This window comes from Pygocentrus nattereri, chromosome 10, assembly GCF_015220715.1.
Source record: "Pygocentrus nattereri isolate fPygNat1 chromosome 10, fPygNat1.pri, whole genome shotgun sequence".
Lineage (NCBI taxonomy): Eukaryota > Metazoa > Chordata > Actinopteri > Characiformes > Serrasalmidae > Pygocentrus > Pygocentrus nattereri.
Genome location: NC_051220.1, coordinates 6,441,845 through 6,468,967, shown reverse-complemented (window position 1 = coordinate 6,468,967; position 27,123 = coordinate 6,441,845). Strand labels below are relative to the sequence as shown.

The 27,123-nt window shown below is 41.6% G+C and overlaps 1 protein-coding gene across 2 annotated transcripts in view; it reads left to right on the top strand.

The window, feature by feature from the left end:
* dlgap2a (discs, large (Drosophila) homolog-associated protein 2a) overlaps positions 1-27,123 on the top strand; it is a 431,171-nt gene that overhangs the window by 488 nt on the left and 403,560 nt on the right. The window lies entirely within an intron of this gene.

The following is a 27,123-nucleotide window of genomic DNA, read 5'->3' as shown; positions in this document are numbered from 1 at the left end:
CACCATCAGCTCCACTGACCATGTTGGTGCACCTTGTAGCTCTGCAATGACAGACTGTTGTCCATCTTTATCTCTGCATGTTTTCTCATCCCCTTTTCACCCTGTTCTTCAATTGTCAGGACCCCCACAGGACAACCACCGGAGCTGGTATTATTTGGGTGGTGGGTCATTCTCAGCACTGCAGTGACACTGACTAGTGGGGTTGTGATTGTGTGGTTTGTGCTGGTACAAGTGGATCAGACACGCACTCGCTGTCCGCTCTATTAGACACTCCTTGGAGGACCTTGCTGGTCCACCTTGTAGATGTAAAGTCAGAGACGACAGCTCATCTGCTGCTGCACAGGTTGCGTTGGTCATCCTCTAGTCCTTCATCAGTGGTCACAGGACGCTGCTGGCTGGATGTTTTTGGTTGATGGACGATTCTCAGTCCAGCAGTGACACTGAGGTCCAGCTGCACTGTTGGGACTGATCCACTCGTAGCAGCGATACACACACTAACCCACCACCACCGTGCTGAGAATGATCCACCACCCAAGTAATATCTATGTGGTGGTCCTGACCATTGAAGAACAGGGTAAACGGGGGCAACAGTGTATCAGAGAATCAGATGGACTACAGTCTGTAACTGTAGAACTATGAAGTGCTCCTATATGGTCAGTGGAGCTGATAAAATGGACAGCGAGTGTAGAAACAAGGAGGTAGTTGATAGTGCTATGGTTGATTGGTGTATATGTGTAGATATGTACGTGCATTAGGGATGCGCTGATAGGGGAATTGAGGGCTAATCCTCACAATGACTTTAATGTACATCTGCCTGGATTATGTTTATTTATATAGGGTTACAAAAAGCAGTCTGGAGTTAGAAACTGAAATATCGGTCAGATCTAATAATCTGATATTTCTAAGCATTTGTCTGCCGATACCGATATGATTCTGATATTATTGTGCATCCCCAGTGCATGCGTTTGAATCTGAATTGGTATGATGGCTTCATGCTTCGTACTACAGAAGGGAAGTTTTCGCTGCAGTGAAACAGAACGACTCTGACCGGCTCAGCCTGTTTGTGACCGAAGCAGGGGGGGCAGTAGTCTGTAGTCTGTTAGACGCGTTTGTGGCTGAGCTACTGCTGTAAGAAGATGGACAGAGTCCTATTTAGTCTACACAGCAGAGAGAGAGAGAGAGAGAGAGAGGGAGAGAGAGGGACAAAGATAAGTGGATGTGGAGCTGTGAAAGAAAGAGCGAGCGACAGAGGAGCAGAGAAAAGCCGAATAATAAGAGGGAGTGAGTGAGAAAGACGGGTGCCGAACTGTGAGAGAAAAAAGAGAGGCGTACAAAGTGAAAGGAGCAAAATTATGTATGTTTGTGAAAGAATAGAGAGAGAGAGAGAAGTGAAAGGAGCACACAAGTGCAGAATAATGTACGAATATGAGAGAGAGAGTGAGAGTGAGAGTGAGCGAGATTGAGCAGCATCACTTTCCGAAACTGCTTTCCTAAACAGTGCTAAACAGATTACATAATGCAGTGAAGATGTGCCATGAAGCAGTGGAGAAGCAGCAGTGGGTGGGGGGTGTTGGGAGTGGGTGGGTTTGGGGAGGTTTGAGTGCACCCGCCTATTCACAGAGTCGCCGCAGGAAACACTCTCGGTGCAGGACAACCGCTGACCAAAGCTTTCAGTGCATGCTGGGGTCAGAGCGGATCAGAACGACTCACTAGTCCAGCTGGCCAGTATGTGGTCAGCATGCATTGACTATTAAGGCTTTAGGTTATGTTCACGTTACTGGTGAAAGTGGCACAAATGTGATTTTTTTCAGAGACACTTTTTAATATGTTTGATCTAGACTGGATACATATCACATTCATCACTAAGTGACTTCAGTGAGAACTGTCAGATTGGAATTCCGAGTACCCGAGTAACCGGAAATTCTGTCAGAAACTGGCACAAGTCCCGTTAAATTCTGTCCTAAACTGGCCTGAGAACAGTGCAATTCTGTCTGAAACTGTCCTGAGTAAAGTGCAATTATTTCCAAAATTGGCCCGAGTACAGTGCAATTCTGTCCACGGTTGGCCCGAATACAGTGCAATTATGTCTGAAACTGACCCAAATAGAGTGAAATTCTGTCCGAAACTGACCTGAGTTGAAGTAATGTCTTAAACGGTCCTGAGTACAGTGCAGTTACGTCCGAAACTGACCCAAATACAGTGAAATTCTGTCCAAAACTGGCCTGAGTACAGTCGAAACTGACCTGAGTATGGTGAAGTTCTGTCTGAAGCTGGCCCGAATACAGTGAAGTTCTGTCTAAAACTCCCGAGTACCATAAAATTCAGTGAAGTTCTGTCTAAAACTCCCGAGTACCATAAAACTCTGTTAAAAGCTGGCCCGAGTACAGTGCAGTTCTGTAAGAAACTGACCCAAACTGACCCATAATCACTCAATGTACAGAATAAAGCCTGAGAGCTCAGAGCTGGTTACCATGTAGTGGCAAATAATAGCCGTCACTAAATCACAGATAAATAAAATATAAAACAATCTAAAATAAGATGCTATAGTGAATTAAGCAGCTCTCTGAAATTTCATTTAAAACCTGCTTTAAGAAATGTATTAATGAACTAAAGCGCCAAGACATACTTATATCCTCCTGTTCAGCCTAAAGCAGTTTAGCCCTGCCCATTCCTGCTGAAGTTACAGTAAACATGTAAACATTCATTTTGGCTATTTTTAGTGCATAAAATCACACAAATGGCCTACGTGGACCTCTGGGGAGCATAAAACATAAGAGAATGCAGGATCTGGGCCCTTAAAGGAGCTTGAATCACTGAATCAAATCACCGAACCAAATAATTCCCACACGTTTTGAATCAAATTGTAAAACAGTGAACTGGGCTAAATCGACTGGGCTAAATATAGAATAGGGCAAGTTTTTCTTGTTTTAAGCCAAAATCTAGACGGAAGTGTTTGCTGCTGTAGCCCTGAGATGTGTCAGAGAAGGATTCAAGTGGTCAGATTAGGCAGGTCGAGTTTGGTGATGGTCTTACACCTTCATACCACAGTCACTGTCACCGTTTGTGTGTTTCTGCCCGCAGCTGACCTTCTGCAATACGAAGGTCGTGGTAACCGCTGGCTGAGAAGGAGCCAGATTGAGATCAGGCTCAAAGTGAAAATCAATAAACAGCTTGTAAGGTTGGAAGTGCGTGCACGTCTTACGGTGCCCCGTTTCCAAGACAGAGTGGAGAAAGACTCTTGAATATTCAGCTGCGTGGCCTTTGTTTCACACTTCTTTAACATACCTCCTATGTGCTAGGCTTTTGAATTATACAGTGAGAAGGTTGCTTTTATTTTTAGCTCATATTACAAACATAAGGCTGCTGCGCTGCTTGGCAGCAAGCTGCATGGAAACGGGTCCAAGAAGCGACTTTTCATGTTGGGCCTTTGCACACGCGAAGATATGCATGCGCTCACATAGAGACAATAATTTGGTGAAAAAATGTTGTTTAGGTTATACACAGTTTCCCAGTTGTAGTTGGTCATGTTTAGTGTTTGAAGTTTCCTTATTATACTTAACAAATAATATAAGCTTATACTCCATTAGCTAGCGCTGTGCACACTTTTGCCTCAAACAGTGTTGCGGGGTTAAGTAATCTTTGACTTGTTTATGTAGTTTATGATGCTGTTATGATGTACAACCACACTTTATTTATTTATTTATTAAGTGCAAGTTATTCATTTTGCAAGTTGCACCTTTAATCACTATCATTTTCCATTAATATTCAAATTATGTAAAGAACGGTTTGGTGATAGTCAATTTTCCACCTACCTCAAATCGAACCGATCAGCCAAGATGTTTTGTGTTCAAATTTTGCCTCTTTATTGTAGAACTAGAGCTGTGAAGCTGACGTGGCAAACAAATACTATAAGTAGTCACCCAAATAGTCCAAATCAACACAAGTACCAAAACTTTTGTCAGTCCGCTCAAACTGCATCCAGTCTTTATGAATACCAGCTCTGGTGTTGTCTGAAACAGCAGCCTGAAGTTTTGTTCATAGAAAAAACTTTCAATTTTTATGGTTCATAGAAGGTAATAATGTGTCCAAAACCAAATCAGCAAGTCTACACAGCCTTAAGGAAGAGCTGGATGTGGTTTGAGCAGGTAGAGAGAGATTTTGGTGATGTATTTATACAGAAACCATTTGGCTGTTTGAGTGTCTGTTAACACCTCAATGTTTGTCAGCAGCGATAGGCTCACAGCTCCAGGCTAGACGTCAATGCTGGACTGTTTTCTTTAGTCCTGCTTCCAAAATCGGAATCAGTTGTTTCACTCTGTCCTGCAAACGGAATGTTTTGTCCCGCTCCCACCCGCACAGTTCCTTCAAGTCAAACTGACATCCAGTATCTGACATAGTCTCCTTACAAATACATTATCCTCTGCTGAAATAACACGGCAGTCATGGTCATCCGGCTCACTGTGAAGTAACTTGACCAAACACCATTTATTCCCAGTAAACATAAAGCAGGAATTAAACCAGAGTGGTTATTTTTGGTGTTTTGCTCAGAAGGTTGGACTGAAAGCTACGCCGTCTATCTAAGCTGTGAGAATTTGCGTGTTGTTCACGTGATCAGTTGCTTCATAACTCTCTTGAAAGACTTCATTCATTTGAACTGTTATAGTGTTATCATTTAATATTGTTTATAATTTTATTGTTTACAAAGCCGTGTATCTCAGTTTTTGTTGTTTTTCAGTTTTTGACATGATTTGAAAGTCCCTGTTAGTCCCCTGTGTTAATTTCATGATGAATGGACCAAAAGAAATGACCAAAAATGACTTCTGGTACCATTGACTTACATTAAAAGTTTTTTCCTTCTCCTGTGTTTTTTTGTTCCGACAACAGCGATATATAACTTACATATAGCTCCCGCCTGCAGCGGGCTAGTTTCCCGCCTGCTCCCACGCACAACACTGAAGATTAGTCCTGCAGGATTGCAGACCTCTACTCCTGCCCTAAACCAAAGAAACAAAATCTGGAAACCAAACATAACTTGATTGATCAACTACATCTGGGATCTCTGGAAAACTGTGTGAATTAGATTCACCACACCTCATTTTAGGCCAATTCAAGCCTTCGCTTTTTCGCTTTCGGGTGAAAACCAAAAGAGGTTCTTTTGACCATTTGTGGCCAAAAGTTTTGGATACATTCCTAAAAAAGTGTTTGTGTGTGTGTGAAGGAGATGAAAGCAGCGTGCTGGCGCCGTCCCGAACTGCTGAGAGGTGCTGGCTGTGACGCAGGGATGTCCTCTGCAGCTGGAACATTCAGACACATCTGTGCCACGCTGAAGTGTCCTTCTCATTTATAATGCAGGCGTGTGAAAGTGCCGAGCGAGGCAGCACCGAACAGATGAGTAGGAGCCAAGACGAGCGTGTGTGTGTTACCGTGTCTGCTGGGAAGCGTGTAGCCGGAGCCAAGCAGCGCTGCACGGAATGAAAGGATGGTACATAGATGCACTGTGAGTGAGGAGCCAGAGAGCTTAACACCCAGCCAAGTTCTACACAGAACAGAGTGAGTGAATGGATGAGGAGAAAGAACTTCATTCATTGAAAAACTTTTACATCATTTCTTCTCATTTTCATCTCATTCATTTTCATACAGTGCAGTGGGTGGTATGGCCACAATTTTATATCATGGTATAATTATGGGGCAGTCATGGGCTGGAGGAAAGGGACCCAGCCCTGTGACTGGAAGGTTGCTGGTTCGATCCCCTGAACCAACATGACTCAAGTGCCCTTGAGCAAGGCACCTAACTCTCAACTGCTCCCCAGGTGCTGCGGATAGGGCTGTGTGCTCACTGCCTCCTGGTGTGTGTGCATTCACTGCATGGATGTGGTGTTTCACTGCATGGATGGGTTAAATGTGGAGGTGAAATTTTCCTGTTATGGGACTAATAAGAGTATCTTAATTAATATTTCTTACAGTTTCGGTATATATCATGGTATACATATTTTTCAGTAAAACCATTTTAGATGCTTATGTAAACCTATTTTTATAGCCTATTCTTCAGGATGGTCCCTTCACTTTTTAATAAGAGCCATTTTTAATTTCTAAAGTGAATCTGAAATATTTTATTGTGCAACATAACGAAAACAAAACGAAACAATATACCGATAAATGTATGTTAACGCTGCTTTCTGACACTGCGGTTACATGTAACTGCTGCTCCATTTAAGGTGGAACGGGTAATTCCAATAAGAAGTCAACTTTAGCTTCGTCCAGTTTCTCAAGTCATTTGTCTCATGTGTTCTCGTACCTCTGACCATCAGACATTGCTGGAATTTGGAAGATGTTACAGTTCACACTTCATTAGCAGTTGATCTATGTCTTGTCTATCAAGTGTGTTTACAAGCACTTAATAATCTGATAACTGCAGAAAATTTGATTTTGTCAGTAATTTACTTGCAATCGGGTAATCAGATAATGGGAAAACTCTTGGTTTTCATGAGTCAGGCAGTAATCAGATTTCTGCTTTGCAACCAGCCAGTAAACAGAAGAAGAAGACATAATCATAAACACTGCTTGTTTATTCCCGGTACCGACATCTTTTTTCGCACATGCACAGACTGAGAAATGCGAAAGAAATCAGAGTATGAGCTCATATGCACTGAAAATTCTGATTACTGAGCTAAAATCCAGCCTCTTTATCAGATTTCTTAATCAGATTTTAGACCTTACTCTAAGAAATCGGCGTGTACTCTTTCCATTTGAATAGCCAGATAACTGCAGAAATTATGATAGAATTATTAAGTGCATGTAAACACACCCATTGTCTAATGCAGTAGCCACAGTCAGGCACCTTTTCAGACAGTATGAAAGGAAACAGAAGCGCTCTAGCATCCATGTTCAGTTCAGGCTAACCCCAAAAGACCAGCTATAACTTTATATTTGCTGAAATGGAGTAGACAGCCAGGGGGAGGTGATGGAGGATCTGCTGCGTTTTTCATTTTCATTTGAAATGCATCCCTGGTTTAGCTGTTTAGTCAGTTAAATGGATTAATTAAGTTAAGTGATACTTTTTTGATCCCACACCCGGGGAAATTCCACCTCCGCATTTAACCCATCCGTGAAGTGAAACACCACATACACACTAGTGAACACACACTAGGGGGCAGTGAGCACACTTGCCCGGAGCGGTGGGCAGCCCTATCCACGGCGCCCGGGGAGCAGTTGGGGGTTAGGTGTCTTGCTCAAGGACACCTCAGTCATGAACTGTCGGCCCTGGGGATCGAACCGGCGACCTTCCAGTCACAGGGCCAGATCCCTAACCTCCAGCCCACGACTGCCCCCATAATGTGTGGTTTGCACTGATTGTACATCATATTATCTGCACTTATTCATGCCATGTTGGTTTAACGGTCGTGACAAGACTCCTACTCATGGCCAGGCAATAGGCTTTGATCAGAGAAGTATATTTCAAATGAAAACTATGATCAGAAACCTCCCTTTGTGATTGGTCCACATGCAGGGAGCTTATAGCGGTGCTGAGTGAGATGGACTGAGTCACTTTTAAGCATACTTACAATAGTCTGTTTTGGTAGTAGTTTGATTTCTTTTAGGTCTTTTGTCATTTGAAGTCTACTGACAGCTTTGGAGGTACAGAAAACTTATCAAAATCATCATCATCATCATCATCATCATCATCTTCTTCTTCTTTTTCTTACATATTAGTTTGGTGTGGTTGTATTGAAATATGGTGTCTTCTAAATACCTTTATTATTAGATGATAATTAAAGATATGAAACTCGTGTGTTGTTGAATTCTTCCTGTTTTACCAGTGAGAGCTCCCCCTTCTGGTTTCTACAAATGTAATCAACCAGCTTCCTATAGATTTGATATTCAAAGGCAGATTGATTTGGACTTTCTAACAGACTTAATAGTACAAACAGTGTTTGCTTTTAGTTTAACGTTTTAAAATTTCAGGCTTATTATATATTAAAGCTTATTCAGTAACTACAGGGACTTCAATGCAAGCTGGTTGAGCTATTCTTAGGTTATAGAAGTGGGTAAAAGAAACTTTGGGCCTGTGGGTGGACCCTGGACATTTAAGGGGTTAAGGAACTATTAAAGAGAAATTAAAGTGAATAGTTTACCTCGTCCCCTGTTAAAGTGAAATAATTTCCCTGTACCCGAAATTTACACTGAAGACATTTGGTTAATATTGCCACCACGTGGAAACTTTTTCTCACTATGATATTTACATGGGGCCTATGGCGAAATTCTGTCTGTGACATTCAGATGGTCCTTGCCAACCAGTAAAGTCGGAAAATAGTCTACTCAGCAAATCATGACAAAACAAATCATAGCTGACTTTTAAATTAAAATTTTTTATTTTATTTTATTATTTTCACCACTTTACAAGTCTGGGTCCTCTGCCTTCAGCAAGTGGTAGTACATTGTTTATCAAGTAATCAATGTTTTTGGTCATAAAAGCATTGCTTTTTAGCCGCATTAGCCTGTATCACACAGTATGCCTTGCCACGATACGCTCCTTTATTAAACTCTGCAGTTGGTGTGCAAATCTGAGATGAACACCTTAGTCTTCTGTCAATATGGTATTTTCCATGATATAATAGAGGTAACAAACAGGTACCTGTAGAGGCAAATGTGCTCAGCGAATCTTCCTTAAATTTATTCGTTTTGAATAAAGCAGTTAAAAAAATGGATGACTGGCACGATCACTGTCCACGGCACCACGTGGGGCCAACACAAGGGGTCGCAAGTGCCTCACTTACGTCATTTACATGCCATTTATGATACGTCAAGTATGAATTTTTCAAAATGCGTGAATGAAGCACAAACATAGGCAGGAGTAGTAATTAATGCTGTGCTTATGCTGTAATATACAATCTAGGCTAATAAGAACATCAAAAAACGAAGACTATATTTCCAAAAGTATTCGCTCCTCTGCCTTCACACGCATATGGACTTAGGTGACATCCCATTATTAATCCATAGGGTTTAACATGATGTTGGCCCACCCTTTGCAGCTATAACAGCATCAGCTCTTCTGGGAAGGCTTTCCACAAGATTTAGGAGTGTGTTTATGGAAATTTTTGATTTCATCCCAGAGGTGTTCTATCGGGTTGAGGTCAGGACTCAGTGCAGGCCAGACACGTTCTTCCACACCAAATTTGCTCATCCATGTCTTTATGGTCCTTGCTTTGTGCACTGGTGTGCCGTCGTGTTGGAACAGGAAGGGGCCATCCCCAAACTGTTCCTACAAAGTTGGGAGCATGAAATTGTCCAAAATCTCTTGGTGCTGAAGCATGAAGAGTTCCTTTTACTGGGACTAAGGGGCCGAGCCCAACGCCTGAAAAACAACCCCACACCATAATCCCCCCTTCACCAAACTTTACACTTGGCACAATGCAGTCAGACAAGTACCATTCTCCTGGCAACCGCCAAACCCACACTTGTCCTTCGGATTCCCAGATGGAGAAGCGTGAATCATCACTCCAGAGAACACATCTCCACTGCTCTAGAGTCCAGTGGCGGCACTTTACACCACAGCATTCCACGCTTTGCATTGTGCTTGGTGATGTAAGGCTTGGATGCAGCTGCTCCGCCATCGAACCCCATTCCATGAAGCTCTCTACGCTGTTCTTGAGCTGATCTGAAGGCCACATGAAGTTTGGAGGTCTGTAGTGATTGACTCTGCAGAAAGTTGGTGACCTCTGCGCACTATTTCCCTCAGCATCCGCTGACCCCACTGTCATTTTATGTGGCTGACCACTTCATGGTTGAGTTGCTGTCGTTCTCAATTGCTTCCACTTTGTTATAATACCACTGACAGTCCACTGTGAAATATTTAGTAGTGAGGAAATTTCAAGACCGGACTTGTTCCACAGGTGGTGTCCGATCACGGTACCACGCTGGAATTCACTGAGCTCCTGAGAGTGACCCATTCTTTCACTAATGTCTGTAGAAGCAGTCTGCAGGCCTAGGTGCTTGGTTTCATACACCTGTGGCCATGGAACACCTGAATTCAATTATTTGGATGGGTGACTGAATACTTTTGGCAATATAGTGTATTTTTAACTCTTTGACAAGGTGATGGAAATCCCAAGAGTAAGTTAATGCTGTGAACCACTTGCATGATACCCTGTTCATGCAGCTCACATGGTGAGAAAGCTAGCAACAGTCACAGTAGCAAGTCAGGTTTTTATTGTTGATCTCTGTAAGTCATCTACACAAACTTCATTCAGACAATCAATGGACGGTACAGACAGTTGTTTTAAATGAAAATGCAGTGCAAACAGATTGGGCTTTGCGACGTGGTTTTGTTGTGACGGCTGATTTGGTAAATGTTAGATTAGGGCAGAAACAGTGAAAATATAATTTATATAAGTTCACCATTTTTATTAACGACTTTGTGAGAAGTGTGAGTGCAAATTCCTTGCAATAAACCCGATAATTCACAAGTTTATGAACTTACAAAGGCTGTTAGAGTGCACCATGAGGTGGCTGCCAGCTCCTTTTGGAATCATTTGAGAATATTCCTCCTCAGGATTGTGTTGTGTGAATTCTTCAGTGTATGAAAATCTCAGCCATCATAAGTTTGGATTTTTACCTCTCATCCACATTTTAATTCACCGACTTTCTTTTGCTCCTCTGTTGCAGGGCTGAAGTACAGTAGTTTATGTGTGTTAGGAATTCCACATGCACTGTGTTCTTTCGGTCGTGCATGACTTATGAGATTTGGGCAGCGTGTGTATGTCCATGCACACGTCCAGGAGATGGCGGTTTGTTGCGCCAGGGTGTGTGTGGTTTGCACCCGCAACAGGCTCATTCTACTTTAGCTGCACTGCCCCGTCCACAAGCATGTACTCCTTTTTCCCCTGCCTCATTACCGGCCTGCTGGACAGATCCCTATTTGAGATGCTCCTGAGGGAATCCGTCGCTTTTATTTATTTCTTTAATCTTTTCTCATTCTGGTTTTGGCAGGCACAGGCTCAATTCACACAGGAAGGAAAAAAACACTCTAATTAAAGGTTGCTGTTTGACTGCTGTGAAATGCAACCTCCTCGCTATTTTTCTGCCTTCAGTGTCTAAAAGGACATGAACGACAGCAGGTGGCTGGGAAGTCAAGCTGTGATTGTGTGAATGAAGGAATATTTTGGCCAAATATCTAATTTACACAGTTTTTTCCTTACCTCCAATTGTAGTTCAGCCAAGGACTGTTTGGTGTCTAATTTTGCACTGGAGCTATGAGGCTAACAAGTAATGGAAGCTTATATCCCAATTAACATAGTTCAGACTTCAGACAATCATTAGACACTTGCCTGAAACTCATTTTTGTTGAGTAATCTTTAATCTTTAATCTCTTGAGTTATTGCTAGACAGTCCTGTTGCCAAACTGTCCAAGAACCGCCTTTATTCCCAGGACGAACAAACCAGCCAACTAGGGCTACCTGATTACCCAGCCAAAGCACGCATGAAGGGAAATCCTGTAAATCAATAAATAGCCAAAAGAAAATAGAACGATCAATAAATCACACACACACACACACACACACATACACACATATATGCCAGTTTGCCTTAACGGAACTGTGGGCGGGAGCGGGACAGAATGTTTCAGTTTTGGGTGGGAGTGGGACGAATGATTTTGATTTTCTGCCAGAGTGGAAAGAAATCTCATGGGAGCAGGTGGAAGATCTCTGGTTTGAGGAACATGACAAAGAGTTCCAAATCCCCCAGACCTCAATCTGGCTGAGCTTCCATAAGATGTGCTGGAACAAATTCGTTACATGGCGGCTCCACCTTGCAGAACTTTATAGGGTCTGTTGCCAACATTTTGGTTTCAGGTGATACTTAAAGTGATTTCAGCATGAATTAAGTCTGATATTTAGTCCATCCATCCATTTTCTAAGCCGCTTCTCCGTCAGGGTCGCGGGGCAGGGTGCTGGAGCCTATGCCAGCAGTCTTAGGATACACCCTGGACAGGTCGCCAGTCCATCGCAGGGCAGACAGACAGACACAGACAGTCATTCACACTTTAGCATGTCTAATTGGCCTGACTGCATGTCTTTGGACTGTGGGAGGTAACCGGAGGACCCAGAGGAAACCCACGCAGACACGGGGAGAACATGCAAACTCCACACAGAGCGGACCCTGGTCTCCCGGGCCGGAGAATCGAACCCAGGCCCTCCTTGCTGTGAGGCGACAGCGCTACCCACCACGCCACCATGCCACCCTGATATTTAGTCCCTTTTTTAAATAGATTAGTATCATACAGTGTCAGAAACCACACAGACAAATCTATTTGAGATTACTTAATGACTCGTTGCATGCTGTTTTCACAGTGCTTTTTGGTGTGTATTAGCTTTCATTACTTGTAGCTACATTAGCCTCATAGCTCCAGTTCACAACTAAAGATGCAAACTTTGGAAACTAATCATGTCTTGGTTAATTAATGTGTGGTAATTGTGAAGATTGGAATTTTTACTGAACTGATGCTTTTAGGGAGAGAGAAGGAGCTGTTTACAGTTGCAGTGCTCTGCATGCTGCTCATGGGCTGTCCTGTTTGCAGCAATCGTATTAGCAGGCTTCTCTCTCTCGCTCTCCCTCTCACTTACTTATTCTACTTGTCACTCTCTCTTTTGCTGTCTCACACACATACTTGCTGCAGTGCCTTGCAGCTTTTCTGCATATCCTACAGAAACAGAGTTCTTAATTTGAGCAGACCAGAAAGTCTCCAAAAAGTCATATTACCTGAAACATAGTCAATCTGACAAGACATGTTTGGTGTCTGAAGTTTGCTTCTTTAGTTCTGTACTGGAGACATGAGGCTAATATAGCTAACAAGGACACCTGTGTCCATTCTTGACATCAGTACTTAGGGTGTCCACTTTGTATCTGTTTCAGCTTTCATTCTTTTCAGGATACTCAATTTTAGTTCTTCAAAAAAAATCTGCAGGAATATTTTTCCGCACCTCCAAAGTTCAGTCTTTGAAGTTGGTTTTGCTTTTTCTGTTTCTCATGATCCAAATAATCCCAAACACATTCTGTGATGTTGAGGTCTGGACTCAGCATTCTGTGATGTTGAGGTCCGTTCAGACCCATAGCTCTGAGTCGTCTTCTCACAGTGGAAGGATGGACAGAAACACCTGTGGATGTTTTCAGATCTGAAGCAGCTTGATTTTCTCCTCTCTCTCAAAGATATAAGCTTTAAGTGCTGTTTATCTGATGAGGGCAGTTTTAGTATCTATCAGGTCTTCCAGGTGGTTGTTAGGAGTCACAGTTTTTCTGTATCTTCAAATCATTTTTTAAATCCATTTTTACCTTTTCACATTCTCCTTCCTTAGACAAGTGTACTGTCTCACATGTAATCTTCTAAGAAACATCTCATGAAAAATGAATACATTTTGCCTGGAAATTGAAGGAATTAAGGGTCTCTGGCTTTTGTGCAGTGCAATATGTGTACATTAATTTGTGCTTAGGTTCCTGTATGTGAAATTCTTTTCAGTTTGAAAGTTTGTAAGTGGTCCTCACAGGCTGGGCTAAATGCTTTGCCGTTTGGCCTGAGGTCAGTGCCAGCTCATTACCCAGCCACTTTCACACCACAGCCATCTATAACATTTACCCCAACTTAACTGCTCCACCATCTAGAACAGCGAGGAAAAGTGCCGTTTCATCAGGATAAAAGGATAAAAGTCATTTAAAGACATTTGTGAACTAAACAAAATGCAAGTAAATCCAATTGTTGATTAAGAACTAACTCAAGAAAATGACCTAAATCATCACACTTGCCTGAAGGGACAAAAATATGGGCTTCTATATGTTTGCTACTGTTGGTTTTAGCACTGCAATGTACATTTGTCCATTTTTATAGATAACAGTGTGTCGTGCTGTGTGTGAAACCATATAAGTTGGTCTATTTCAGATTACTTAGCAACTCGACACATTTTGTGGAAGTGTCTGATTTAGTCATGCGGTTTTCATGATGTTAAGCTTTCATTACTTTTTAGCTACATTAGCCTCGAAACTCCAGTGCAAAACTTAAGGAGAGCTCTGCCACATCACATGGTGCATGATGGGTTGCATGTGTGGACATCTGCCTCGCCGCACAGCAGATTTCAGCTTTATGCAGGCTACACTGGTCTTCATCACAAACGCCAAACAAAGCGTACAACTTTAGGTTAGAGAGGAGATATTTCTCTTCTCTGAATCCATGACAGTTTAACATAATCATAAAAATATTTGGTTTTATACAAATCTGTTGGAAGTGAAGGCAATATGTAAACTGTACCTTACTTTTTATGGTTTTTATGGATGACTGATGCATTCTGAACTGTATAAAAGCATAAATAGCACAAGTCTGTTATACTCATTAGAGGCTTCAATGTTACAATAAAAAAATTAGAAACGGCCCTAGATACGTCCAAAATGGTTCCTTCATTTCCGTAACACAAACAACACAGAAACGGTTCCAAGCGTCAAGTAGAATGCGGCAAGGAAAAGTGCAAACTGTGCAAATGGAGTAATGATCCAATGATCTGCTGTGTCTAAGCGCCTGTCCTTTTGGCTAATTCTGAATTTTGAACTCACTTGAAGACTACATACAGTTTTTGAATAGTTATTCCACTCGCCTGCTGCAAATTTAACTCTCATATAGCTTGCATATTTTAGTTACTGGCAGATTTACCTCAGTTACTGGCAGATATACCTCAGTTACTGGCAGATTTACCTCAGTTACTGGCAGATTTACCTTAGTTACTGGCAGATTTACCTCAGTTACTGGCAGATTTACCTTAGTTACTGGCAGATTTACCTCAGTTACTGGCAGATATACCTCAGTTACTGGCAGATTTACCTTAGTTACTGGCAGATTTACCTCAGAAACTGGCAGATTTAACTCAGTTACTGGCAGATTTACCTCAGTTACTGGCAGATATACCTCAGTTACTGGCAGATTTACCTCCGTTACTGGCAGATTTACCTTAGTTACTGGCAGATTTACCTCAGTTACTGGCAGATTTACCTCAGAAACTGGCAGATTTAACTCAGTTACTGGCAGATTTACCTCAGAATCTGGCAGATATACCTCAGTTACTGGCAGATTTACCTCAGTTACTGGCAGATTTACCTTAGTTACTGGCAGATTTACCTCAGTTACTGGCAGATTTACCTCAGAAACTGGCAGATTTAACTCAGTTACTGGCAGATTTACCTCAGAATCTGGCAGATATACCTCAGTTACTGGCTGATTTACCTGTTACTGGCAGATTTACCTCAGAAACTGGCAGATTTAACTCAGTTACTGGCAGATTTACCTCAGTTACTGGCAGATTTACCTCAGAAACCGGCAGATTTAACTCCGTTACTGGCAGATTTACCTCAGTTACTGGCAGATTTACCTCAGAATCTGGCAGATTTAATTCAATTACTGGCAGATTTACCTCAGAAACTGGCCGATTTAACTCATAAACTGGCAGATTTACCTCAGAATCTGGCAGATTTAATCCAGTTACTGACTTATTTCACTCAGAAACTGGTGGATTGGCCTCACTCATATTTTCACTCATACTGTCATATTTCACATATTTCACTCATATTTCACTGTCATATTTCAGTCATATTTAAATCTGGCAGATTTAACTCAGATACTGGTGTGCTTCACTAAAAAACTGATAGTTTTAACTAAGTTACTTGCATATTTCATTCAGTTTTTAGCAGATTTAATTCTGTTACTGTTGCTCGGTTAATGTCAGCTAACTTTACCATCGGTTTAAGTTCAAGTGATGAAAATGATGAAAGCAAAATTAAAAGTATCATAAAAGTATCACACTAGTTTGAACATAGTACATTTTATGGAAATTTCAGAAATTCTTTACAGTGTATCTGTCCCTGTTAGCTTTACAGTAGGTACAGATTTACTCATAGTAGGTAACTGAATAATATGTCTTGAGAGTAATAACTGAATAACAGCCCTAATTTAAGGGACTGGGATTTTCTGTATTCAGACCCAACTCATGCTAATTTTAGTGGATTCATGAGGTGAATGGTAAAGCAGGAAAAACGCTGAAGCGCACAGTGCTGTGGGCACTTTTTTTGCTGCGTACTCTGATGATTCATTTTGCTCTGCCTCTCACATTCGCATTATTAATACACGCTTCAGTTTAGTTAATAACTCTGATAGACGTCCCGCTGCATTTGTCCCTCTGCAACTCCAACTTTTTCTGAAAGGGCAATTGCACCATTTGGCAAGGTGAAATGAATTTGTAAATGAGCGAAATGGCAACTCGTTGGCCGCTGTAATTACTGCAGGACAAAGAGAGCGGCTAGTGGACAAGGTATTATGAAGTCAAGTGACTCACGATGGTTTAATAGGTCTCTATTGTAATGAGAATGGGCTTGTATTCACACTGCGTGACTGTGTGACAGTGTCAGCCCAGTTAGTCCAGTCAGCAGCCTGTGACTGGCAGGATTGCTTTTATTTAGAAGCCTTTGTAGTGGCTGTTTGTAGTGGGAGAAGTTCCTCAAATGTATGAATGGTCCCTCCATAGTAGGGGATTACAGTATTACAATATTTTGTCTAGACCTGAGTCCATGTATCAGTACACAGATCAGGCATAACTTTATGACCACCTCCTTGTTTCTATGCTCATTGTCCATTTTATCATCTCCACTTACTATATAGGTGCACTTTGCAGTTCTACACTTACAGACTGTAGTCCATCTGTTTCTCTGATACTTTGTTAGCCCCCTTTTACCCTGTTCTTCAGTGGTCAGGTCCCCCATGGACCCTCAGAGAGCAGGTACTATTTGGGTGGTGGGCCATTCTCAGCATTGCAGTAACACTGACCTGGTGGTGATGTGTTAGTGTATGTTGTGCTGATATGAGTGGATTAGACATTCCTACCTTGTCAGTCCACCTTGTAGATGTAAAGTCAGAGACGACAGCTCATCTGCTGCTGCACAGATTGTGTGCACTGAGGTGTTTAACTCCAGCAGCACTGCTGTGTCTGATCCACTCAGACCAGCGGAACACACACTAACACACCACCACCACGCCAGTGTTACTGCAGTGCTGAGAATGATCCTCCAGCCAAATAGTACCTGCTCTCTGAGGGTCCATGGGGGTCCTGACCACTGAAGAAAACGGTAAAAGGGGGCTAACAAAGTATCAGAGAAACAGATGGACTACAGTCTGTAACTGTAGAACTACAAAGTGCAGCTATACAGTAAGTGGAGCTGATAAAATGGACAATGAGCGTAGAAACAAGGAGGTGCTCATAATATTATGCCTGATTGGTGTAAGTGCTACTTATCGGTAATGGATATGAAATCAAGTCTAACCTATGTTCTAACCAGCACACAACAGAGCAAGAACTTTAATGAAAATAAGAAAGTCTTATTTCTTTTTTTTGTTTTTTAAAGTATTTGAGTTCATTTGCACTGTTATATATTGTTTCTTACAAGCAAAAGCAAACTTACAGCTCAAATAAGGCTGACCTAGGACTGCACTGTAGTTAGCAGGCAACCAAATGGAACCCCAAATGTGACAGCATGGTTTACTGTGGAGGAGAACAAACTCAGAAAATGAAAAATAGTTTGGGTTGCCAGCTCCTCTCTGCCAAATCCATCTCCTTTGAGGTTTAGGGGAGCAGTGCATAGTTAGGTGGAACGAAAACGTGTCAGAATCATTTTATGCAGAGTGCTGTTACAGCACACACATAGACTGCGGTCTTTCCTGCAGTGCACTCAGATTGGTTTCTGTGGAGTTTCTGTGTGACCACTTCCAGAATCACACATTAACCTCATTTATGTGTGCCTTGATAGTTTAGAATAGTAATGTATCATCTGAATGTGTTGTAAATATTGGTACAGAATGCTATTTAGGCTCATTTTGGAAAGCAAAGTTTATATTTGTACATATTCATAGTGTCAAATGTAAAAATTTGCACTTAATAATCTGATAAATGCTGAAAACCTGATTTGGTCAGTAATCTGTTTAATGCATTTACATGCACTTGAGTAATCAGATAATGTGAAACTCCAGGTCTACATGATTCAGGCAGTGATCAGATTTCTGCTTTGCAACCAGCCAATAAACTTACAGAACAAGACGTGACGTAAACGTAGCTTAAACTCAAACTTCATGCCACTGGTTTTTAAAAAACATTGCAGCACTTGTCTTGAAAATATAAACATACGTCATGTAGAAGATGAAGAATATTTAAATCCTTCATTTCATCAAGCATGTAGTCGGTTTCAGAGTCACTCCAAAACTGTTTTGCTGTGTCTCAATGGCAAAGCTGCTTGCGTATTTCCGGTGCCACGGTCTGAAAGAAATCTGAAAGAAATCAGAGTAAGAGTTTACATGCACTGAGCTAAAGTCTAGCACTCTTTATTATCTTAATCTTAATCTAAACAGGTGAGACAAAAACAGAGTGAAAAAAACGGAAAAAGGTCAGAACACGAGTCAAAAGGGTCAGGCAGAAGTCGTAAACAAGGAACCGGGAAAACCAAGAAAAACAAACGGCTTGGTAATATACAGCAGGCTGACACAATGCAGTTAGCAAAGCTACAACAGAGGGGAAGAAACAAACACTCAGAGGGACAAATTGGAGAATCCGTGACAGCTGCATTTCTCACATCTCTGGCAGGAAACTTTTATAATTTTATAACTTTTGTAATGAAGCGTCCAGTTGGTCAGTGTTCTTGACGTATATGCTCAGAAAAGCCTGCTGGTTATCCTGAAAACAAAATTTCTCAACTCTGTCTTGGCTGATCAGCTACTTTTGGGGGGAAGTTTTCACCAAACTATTACTTTAAGATGATATTGTTTGATTGACCAACAACATCAAGACAGTTTTCAGACAAAATATGACAAAGGTTACTCCACAGGGGGAGAAATGATGGCTAATTCTGTAAGGATTTACATCTGGAAATAACAAGGTGAAGCTAAATACTGCAAATACATAAGCAAACAGGAGGCCATCTGCTTTTTAGCATACACCAGTAAAATATTCTAGTAAACCAGGTTGATCAATTTCCCCCAAAGTACTCAAGTGTAATGACGCACTGAAAGAATGAAAAGCCAGCTGTGTCTGCTTCATTGATTGTTGTCTGGTGTTTATGGATTGACTTCTTTCATGAAGACTTAATCACACTCTGTTCTCTTATTGTGTAGAATAGCTACACCTTGTACAGAGTTTCTTTTTAACTGAACTCCATCAGTGCTGCCACTGTCAGGATTGTAGCTGAAATTTCAGTGGTTAATGCAGCTTCAGGTAGAAATTATTATGTTATGCTAATCTGTTTCTGTACTGTTTGTCCACTTTGTCCATTCAGGACTATGTAAGGTAAAAGCTTTGTCTATTTGACTGTACACTGACCAACCACTTCATTAAGCACATCTCCTTCTTTCTTTTCACTTTATCAGCTCCACTTACTATATAGGTGCACTGTAGTCCATCTGTTCCCCTTTTACCCTGTTCTTCAGTGGTCAGGACCCACACAGGACCACCACAGAGCAGGTACCTTTTGGGTGGTGGGTCATTCTCAGCGCTGCAGTGACACTGACATAGCGGTGGTGTGTTAGTGTGTGTTGCGCTGGTTTGAGTGGATCAGACACAGCAGTGCTGCTGGAGTTTTTAAATATCCAGCCAACAGCGTCCTGTGGGAAGCATCCTGTGCCCGCTAATGAAGGACTAAAGGATGACCAACACAAACTGTGCAGCAGCAGATGAGCTATCGTCTCTGACTTTACATCTTCAATGGTGGACCAACAGGGTAGGTGTGTCTAACAGAGTGGACAGTGAGTGGACACAGTGTTTAAAAACTCCAGCAGCACTGCTGTGTCTGATCCATCATGCTGTGTCTGATCTGCCACCATGCCAGATGGACTACAGTGTGTACTTGTAGAACTACAAAGTGCACCTATATGGTCAGTGAAGCTGCTAAAATGGACAATTAGTGTAGAAACAAGGAGGTGTACTTAATGAAGTAGCTGGTTTTCAGTCATCGTACTGCTTAAACAGTGTGACTTAAATATGTAAATATTGTTTGCACTCAGTACCTGTCCAGGGTGTATCCTGCCTTCCGCCCAGTGACCACTGGGATAGGCTCCAGCACCCCCCGCGACCCTGAGGGAGAAGTGGCTTAGAAAATGTGTGTGTGTGTGTTGCACTCTTGATACTTGATATCTTCACAGTCACAGTCAGTATCGACTGATATTATTGGTTAAACTCATATGTCCGTTGAGGCTCTAGTTATCTGGACTGTCTGGGGGGCGAAGTGAACAATATAATTTGAAACTCTGACAATGTTTGCGTAAAAAATCCAACTCTTATTTAATTAAAAAACGAAAAAAAAAATTTCCCTTATATGGGCCCTTTAGGTCTCTCCTCCAGCCATTGTGTTCCTCACTGCAACTCTGTAAAAGAAAGCACATGCTGGGATTCTGTGCCGCATGTAGAGCGGCGCTGTATCGCTCTCCATCGATGTGTCCATTGTAGTGCTGTGACGTACAGAAGGCCGTATTGATCGAAAGCTGCTGGACGGTGTCCGTGACTCCTGGGCCGGCTCGGCAGCATAACTGTGAGAACGATCGCAGATACTCGGCAGCCTCTGTTAGACAGGGATTTATCCCGCTGACATCTTTTCACTCACACACTGGACGTCAATGCGCTTCCTGTTCAGAAGAAGCTGGCCGGCAATGACTGGAGCTGAAACCAGCTAACGGCTTCCGAAAGGGCTCAGTGACCTGAAGAGGAGGGAGTTCTCTCTTTTTGTGTGACTTCTTGTGAACGAAGGAAGCATTTTGAAGAAAGCAGACTGCTGTACGCTTTCTCTCCAGCGGATTTCATTCACCAGAGTGTTGGCAGAATGCTCCTTTTGGCAAAGTGAGCTGAAGGTCCAGGAAGCTGCATGCATTCAGCAGTGCACTCTACTAGCGAATCACATCCACAAAGCAAGTTCACCAAAGTAGTGTTCATTTTAAAAGTACAGACGTGTCAAAGGCCCAATCCCATTTCTTTTTCATTTTTTTTACCACTACTCCTTGTTTTTGAGTGTCAATTTGCCCCTTGGAACTCAGTTACAAGGGGTAGTGGTTGAAATCTTCAACCACGAAAGGGACCCTCAAATAAAAAGAGCATCACTTCATTAACAGCTACTAGCGCTGCTCTGTAGGCGAGCTGGCCCGTCTGCAGTGACAGCAGAGGAGGGTAAGCATCATATGCTTTCAAAAGGGGGGGGGGGTGTTTTATATCGCCCACCCCTAATTCTTGTTGATGTGAAGTTGAAGTCAGCTATTCTCCAGCTTCTTGTTCGAATTTTCCCATTTCACCGTATATGGAGCAGCGGTTACATTCTGGCACTTCAGGCGTTGATACTGCTGGACTATTTAAGGTGGAACAGGAAATTTTGCTGGCTACCGAGCCATGCTATTAGCGATCTTTTATGCTTGTTGTGAAGGAAAGGACCATAATACGTTGAAACACCATTAAGCTAAGATAATACAGTGGTTTTCATGAATTTTTAAGGGAGAAAAACTCACATTCGTGGGTCTCTTTGGTTGTAAAATCTCAGTTTGGAGGGCCATGTAGCCCAAACACTTTGCCCTACCCCTCTATCTCAGCAAAAATTGGGACATCCTACCCCTAGATGAGAACGTGCAAAATGGAGGGCTAGGTGGTATGGGCGAGGGGTGAAACAGGATTGGGCCAAAGTGTTGGTTGATTAACCCTTTTGTTGCCATGTGAAGGGTAAAGCAGAGAGCTATAGGCTAGATGTTACCTACAATTTTGCTTCAGGTTCTAACGGTTAAGCTCTGAGCCTGTGTTGTCCAGCAATATTCTCTTCTATCAATCGTCTATGACCAAAGCTAGAGCGAAATCTGTTTGTCATTTTGGGATACCTGTTACGCAGGAGATCAAATCGGACCTTTTCACTGCAAAAATGAAGGCTTAGCAAGTGAAAACATTGTAAATGTAGCTAATATATTTGATGTTTCCCATTTTGAGAATTTGGCAAGAACATTTTGAGATTTTTCAACCTGTTTCTTACATTTTTTACCTTAAGTTTTAAGTAATTCTATCTAGTGAAATTGCCTCATTCCATTGGCAGATTGTTTTACTTATTTTGAGAAATAATGCAGATAAATTTGCTCATTTCAAGAAACACTTCAATACACTTTAATAAAATAAAATAATGTAAAACAAGTAAAAAGAGTCTGGAAATAAGTCCAATAGTCTCATAATATTATAATCCCAAATTAAGAAGTATTTGGTATAATGGCATGATAGATTTGAGACATTATCACTTGATCATTTTTTGCAGTGTTCCATTCTATCCAGTCTGATACTGTACATCTTATAGTGTTGAATTAATTCCATCCTGAAGCTGGCTCTAAAGTAACAATATAAGACTTATTATTAGTATTTGTTACTATTTGGTGCTGCTCAATATAGCGGCTTGCAAAAGTATTGGGAATCTGAATCATTTTCAACTTTATAAACCTGATGGTCAAACTTGATTTCCAAAAGGTAAAATGAGGCGGAATGAATGTAATCAAAAGGTTCCCCCATGAGGCAAGCAGTCAGGCCAACTGTGAAATTAGCCTGAGATACCAAAGGTACCAAAAATGCACGTATCAGCACACCCTTGACCATGAAACCAGAATTCAGGGCCTTGACTACAGTGCTACTGCTGTGGTTATGTTGACCTCTGAAGGAGCAGGACTTCATAAAGCAGCACCGAAGATCAAAAATAGAGGAAATGCTAATGAAATGCTAATTTTAGAAGTGTCTAAAACTGTATTAGATTTTGTATCTATCTGTATCTTTTACTGATTATTATATCATTCTTGAATGAGATGGTTCTTCAAAGGTTCTTTAGTTCTGCATAGAACACTAAGATAGAAAATGGTTATGTATAGCACCACAAAGGATTCTGCCATTCTTACAAGCTTGACATTGAAACAATAGAAAAACCCTTTTTGGTGCTATATAGAACCATAAACAACACATTCTCCAATGTGTTGCAGCGTGGCTGGGTACATTATCCTGAGGCCAAAGCCATCAGGTGATGCTATTGCCATGCAGTGTACCTGGTCCACAACCATGATTAGGTAGGTGGCATGCGTCAATTCTACATCCACCTGAATGCCTGGATTCCCAGCAGATCATTACCCAGAGCATCACACTCCCTCCACCGGGTTGTCTTCTTCCTACAGTGCATCCTGATATCATCACTTTCCCAGGTAAATGACACACATGTACCCAGCCATCCACGTGATGTGAAGTAAAACGGGACTTATCAGACCAGGTAACCTTCTTCCGTTGCTCCAAGGTCCAGTCCTGAAAGTCTCATGCCTATTTTAGGTGCCTTTAATGGAGGATTGGGGTTAACATGGGCAATGTGACCGGTCTGCGGCTACCGGTCTGCAGACAGGGTTCCTCCTGTAACCACCATCAAAAATTTATGGGACTTGTGCCACAATAGGCCTTTTGTAGGTTCGGATCAGATGAGATTTATTTAGTTGCCCTTGCACATCGATGAATCTTGGCCCATCCTTGAACCACTGTTGGCAGGTACTCTCCACTATTGACCACGAGCACTCCACAAGCACCCAACTAGATCCTCAGACCCAGGCATCCAGCCATATTGATTTGTCAAAGTTGCTCAGGTCTTCACTCCTGCCCATTTGTCCCATATCCAACATGTCAACTACAAGATCTGACCTATGATCTAATATATATCGTTGACCTTATGAGATATGCAGTGTTATTTGCTTCATCTGTAAGTGGTCATAAAGCTTTGGCTCATCAATTTAGATGGGGAAACAGTGTGTTTTTAACTTTTAATAGTGGTTACATAGTACATCAAACGCTTTTGTTTTTGAAATAGCAAAGAAATATGGTTTACCAAGGCTTGGCCCCTTTAACTGGCATGCAGTGGCCTTGCATTAGGTCAGCAGCAATTCTGCCGGCCTGTGTACATGTGGGTGGACTATTGAGTGGCTTCTGGATTTGCTGTGACCTGGGGATATGGGGTTTGTGTTGGAGAAGCTTTCTCTGCTGCTGTGGGACAGTGTTAGTGTTCTGCTACTGTCCGCTATGTACAGGTGGAGTTTGGGACTGCTCTTGCGTGAAATTACTCTCTCTCTCTCTCTCTCTCTCTCTCTCTCTCTCTCTCTCTCTCTCTCTCTCTCCCTCTCTCTTTCTCTGTCCATCAGCACTGGGACTGCTCGCTTTCAGAGCCCTGCCTGTAGCTGGATTAGCATTCAGAGAACATTCTGAAGTTTTAGCACGGCTCTGTTCCAAGTTTCTTTCCTGTTTTTTTTTTAATGAGGTTGAATTCTGGAGAGCAGCTTGGAAATCGATACTGCAAGCTTTTCATTCATTTACCTCCACTTTGTGTCAACTGCATTTCAAAATCAAACAGCTGTGCTGTAAAGGAGTTTAGTGGTGCAGGGCATGTTTGAAACTTGTGCTATTAGATTGCATTAAATCAGCAGCCGCTGTTAAATGGAAGTGACCGATTGACATTTGAGAAGCACCATATTCATAAAAATCTTTTGAAAAGTGAAAGTGGTTTAGACTGACATTTAAATGAGTTCAGGCTGAAATGAAATGAATCACTGAAGGGGGATTTCCTATGTATAGCCTTTTGGGCAGGTTTACTAAAAGAGGCGTAAATTTGTCATGGTTTATGGAGAATTTCTAAAGTTGTATTTTGCTTATGTCCTTTTTGTATTGAAGCTCAGTTTCTAGAGGCAGATGTTTCATCTGAAAAGAATCTTTTCTCAATGTTTTGGCTTAGTAAAATAAAATAGTCGTTATGCTGTAAAGAGAGATTCACTCGAAAGAGGCCTTGAACATTTTGTTGTAACTCCTGTTAGGATGAAGCAATCCAAGCCAAAACAATACACAAAATACCTTGACGAATGTGTCATTGATTACATTACATGCGATGCTGGAAGTGATCTCTGTTCTCTGCCAGACACATTTCGACATGACGCTCCATGTTCCTGAACGTATCGGCAAGCATTAGAGATAAACGTTGCAATGGCTGTCTGGCACCTACCTCATCATTTTGACGCAGGGGCATCCTCCATATACTGAGGAGCACATTGCACATTGTTTCATTCAAATGGCTTCATCCTAGTGAGAGTTATTACAGAATATTCGGGGCCTCTTTCGAGTGAATCTCCATATATAATGACTACATTTCTTGAGATTTTACTCACGTCAAAATAGTGAGTTATTGCTCTAAAAACAGTCTTACTCTGAAGCACTGTTTGTAGGAAATGTCTCATCATTTCGGCAAATTTAAAGTCATTAATTTATAATACCTTTGAAATTGGGGTAGGTTTAATATTACCCCATATTTTGTATGTAAACTCTTATACTGATTTCTTTCAGATTTCTCAGCCTGTGCATGAATGAAAAGAGACAGCAGTACCAGAGCTAAGTTAAGTTAAGTGATACTTTTTTAATCCCACAACTGGGGAAATTCCACCTCCGCATTTAACCCATCCGTGAAGTGAAACACCACATACACACTAGTGAATACACACACTAAGGGACAGTGAGCACACTTGCCCGGAGCAGTGGGCAGCCCTATCCACGGCGCCCAGGGAGCAATTGGGGGTTAGGTGTCTTGCTCAAGGACACCTCAGTCATGGACTGTCGGTGCTGGGGATCGGCAACCTTCCGGTCACAGGGCCAGTTACCCTAACCTCCAGCCCACGACTGCCCCGTAGAAGTGAGCAGTGTCTTCACGAGACGCAGCAAATCACTTTTGGAACAAAAGCAAATACATTCTTGATGAAATGAAGCATTTTAATATTCTTCATCTTCTGGGTGATGTTTGTTCATATGTTCAGGTAAAGTGGCGGAATGATTTTTAAAAAAGCCACGGCATGAAATTTGAGTTTCAGCAGAAATCCGATTATCCGAAAATCCGATCCCATTGTCTGATTCTTCAAGTGCATGTAAACACGTTACTGACAAAGTCTGATTTTCTGCAGTGTCCAAATTTGTACCTAATTGATGTTTTGTTTCCAAATAATGACTTGTTTCCTCAACATTTTAACTTTAAATTAATAAGTTTAAATAATGACTTATGTTTTGACTTAATATTTTAAAAAAAAAATCTCAGAATAACTGTTTTCAGAAAATAGCCCATGTGACGCACGGATGAGACAAAAAAAAACTGGAGAAAGCTGAACTTAGCTTCTTACCTGAATTTCCCAGTCCACCTTAAATGGTGCAGCGGTTACATTCTGGTACCTGTACAGGTGCCAGAATGTAAGTGCTGCAACATTTAAGATGGAATGGGAAAATTGGAACAAGAAGCTGCCAACTTAAGACTTTTAAGTTGGAAATCAAGACGTGAAACTACACAGGGCACCATTTGTGCCAGACCCGTGGCACTAATGTTAGAAAGCAAAATTGAAAAGTTGATCTATACATTTTTCTGTTATGTTTTTAATTTTTTCCACAGTAAAAATATTTCAGTTGTTAAAAATGGTTCTTATTTAGAAGTCAAGCGACATCCCAGAATAATAAGCCCCTGTTGACCCACAAAAATAGGTTTTCATAAGCATCTAACATTATTTTATTCAAAAAAATACTTGAGTATATAATTAAACTGTCAGAAATTTCAGTTATAATATCATAAACATTTTGGCCACTTTAGAAACCTGTCTCTTGTACCTCCACCTTGCTGTTGTAAAGGTCTGTTGATGCAAAATTCATGTTAGCCGTCCTCTAGACCTTCTTCAGTGGTCAGTTTTTGACCACAGCTATTTTTGTTACCTTCTATGATATTGCTATGGCAAAAGCCAATACCACAGTAATAGCTAAAGACCCTACAAACCTAAATCTGTGTTTTGTTCCTAATGAGGTTAATCTTGCTTTTGCAGGCAAACAGTAAATATGTACTAAGTTTACCCTTTGAATAATATTCCAGTGACCAATAAATGATCGACATATTTCACTATATGTCTCTCCTCTCGATGTAAGCTGGGTGGTCCTAATCTTTGGATATGTGGATATGTTTCCATAACCATTCCCACCGACCAATCATAGGGCTGAGATCTGTTGATGCAAAATTTATGTTAGC